We start from the raw sequence: 3,016 nt of genomic DNA, 5'->3' as shown, positions 1-3,016 counted from the left end.
AAGCAAGAATATCGTATTTTTAAAAAAATCTAATGATAGGATTTTTCAGAAGATTGAAAAAACCGTAAAATGTCAAGAGTAAAGTGCCCTTATTTTAAACAATGTATCGTTCTAAATGCTTAATCCCTATGTAAAAAAGTTATCTAAGCAAGAATATGTTATTGAAAAAAATTAGAAAAATTTATTTTAGCCGTAAATCGAAAAGAAGTCTGTTCGTTTCTCTGTCTCTCTCGCGCGATCGAACTATCGATGTTTCCCGACAAACTATTGGAAGTTTAATTAAACTTTATACATGAAATTACTCGTTTTGATCCCCGCTACACAGCCGTATACTTTTTATAATTTTGTGGAATCGGGAACCTTGAAATATTTAACATAACGCGGATCGACTGTCTCTGTCTCTTTCTAGATCGGAAGAATCGATGTTTCCCGGCAAACTATTGGGAGTTTAATTAAACTTTATACATGAAATTACTCGTTCTGATCCCCGCTACACAGCCGTATACTTTTTATAATTTTGTGGAATCGGGAACCTCGAAATATTTATCATAACGCGGATCGACTGTCTCTGTCTCTTTCTAGATCGGAAGAATCGATGTTTCCCGGCAAACTATTGGGAGTTTAATTAAACTTTATACATGAAATTACTCGTTTTGGTCCCCGCTACACAGCCGTATACTTTTTATAATTTTGTGGAATCGGGAACCTCGAAATATTTATCATAACCCGGATCGACTGTCTCTGTCTCTTTCTAGATCGGAAGAATCGATGTTTCCCGGCAAACTATTGGGAGTTTAATTAAACTTTATACACGAAATTACTCGTTTTGATCCCTGCTACACAGCCGTATACTTTTTATAATTTTGTGGAATCGGGAACCTTGAAATATTTAACATAACGCGGATCGACTGTCTCTGTCTCTTTCTAGATCGGAATAATCGATGTTTCCCGGCAAACTAATGGGATATTAATTAAACTTTATACATGAAATTACTCGTTTTGATCCCCGCTACACAGCCGTATACTTTTTATAATTTTGTGGAATCGGGAACCTTGAAATATTTAACATAACGCGGATCGACTGTCTCTGTCTCTTTCTAGATCGGAAGAATCGATGTTTCCCGGCAAACTATTGGGAGTTTAATTAAACTTTATACATGAAATTACTCGTTTTGGTCCCCGCTACACAGCCGTATACTTTTTATAATTTTGTGGAATCGGGAACCTCGAAATATTTATCATAACGCGGATCGACTGTCTCTGTCTCTTTCTAGATCGGAAGAATCGATGTTTCCCGGCAAACTATTGGGAGTTTAATTAAACTTTATACATGAAATTACTCGTTCTGATCCCCGCTACACAGCCGTATACTTTTTATAATTTTGTGGAATCGGGAACCTTGAAATATTTAACATAACGCGGATCGACTGTCTCTGTCTCTTTCTAGATCGGAAGAATCGATGTTTCCCGGCAAACTATTGGGAGTTTAATTAAACTTTATACATGAAATTACTCGTTCTGATCCCCGCTACACAGCCGTATACTTTTTATAATTTTGTGGAATCGGGAACCTCGAAATATTTATCATAACGCGGATCGACTGTCTCTGTCTCTTTCTAGATCGGAAGAATCGATGTTTCCCGGCAAACTATTGGGAGTTTAATTAAACTTTATACATGAAATTACTCGTTTTGGTCCCCGCTACACAGCCGTATACTTTTTATAATTTTGTGGAATCGGGAACCTCGAAATATTTATCATAACCCGGATCGACTGTCTCTGTCTCTTTCTAGATCGGAAGAATCGATGTTTCCCGGCAAACTATTGGGAGTTTAATTAAACTTTATACACGAAATTACTCGTTTTGATCCCTGCTACACAGCCGTATACTTTTTATAATTTTGTGGAATCGGGAACCTTGAAATATTTAACATAACGCGGATCGACTGTCTCTGTCTCTTTCTAGATCGGAATAATCGATGTTTCCCGGCAAACTAATGGGATATTAATTAAACTTTATACATGAAATTACTCGTTTTGATCCCCGCTACACAGCCGTATACTTTTTATAATTTTGTGGAATCGGGAACCTTGAAATATTTAACATAACGCGGATCGACTGTCTCTGTCTCTTTCTAGATCGGAAGAATCGATGTTTCCCGGCAAACTATTGGGAGTTTAATTAAACTTTATACATGAAATTACTCGTTTTGGTCCCCGCTACACAGCCGTATACTTTTTATAATTTTGTGGAATCGGGAACCTCGAAATATTTATCATAACGCGGATCGACTGTCTCTGTCTCTTTCTAGATCGGAAGAATCGATGTTTCCCGGCAAACTATTGGGAGTTTAATTAAACTTTATACATGAAATTACTCGTTCTGATCCCCGCTACACAGCCGTATACTTTTTATAATTTTGTGGAATCGGGAACCTTGAAATATTTAACATAACGCGGATCGACTGTCTCTGTCTCTTTCTAGATCGGAATAATCGATGTTTCCCGGCAAACTAATGGGATATTAATTAAACTTTATACACGAAATTACTCGTTTTGATCCCTGCTACACAGCCGTATACTTTTTATAATTTTGTGGAATCGGGAACCTTGAAATATTTAACATAACGCGGATCGACTGTCTCTGTCTCTTTCTAGATCGGAATAATCGATGTTTCCCGGCAAACTATTGGGAGATTAATTAAACTTTATACACGAAATTACTCGTTTTGATCCCCGCTACACAGCCGTATACTTTTTATAATTTTGTGGAATCGGTAACCTGGAGATATTTAACATAACGCGGATCGTCTATCTCTGTCTCTTTCTAGATCGGAATAATCGATGTTTCCCGGCATAGTAATGGGAGATTAATTAAACTTTATACACGAAATTACTCGTTTTGATCCCCGCTACACAGCCGTATACTTTTTATAATTTTGTGGAATCGGGAACCTTGAAATATTTAACATAACGCGGATCGACTGTCTCTGTCTCTTTCTAGATCGGAATAATC

This window comes from Megalopta genalis, unplaced genomic scaffold, assembly GCF_051020955.1.
Source record: "Megalopta genalis isolate 19385.01 unplaced genomic scaffold, iyMegGena1_principal scaffold1206, whole genome shotgun sequence".
Classification (NCBI taxonomy): domain Eukaryota; kingdom Metazoa; phylum Arthropoda; class Insecta; order Hymenoptera; family Halictidae; genus Megalopta; species Megalopta genalis.
The sequence above is the reverse complement of the archived record's forward strand: the minus strand, read 5'-3'. Positions refer to the sequence as shown.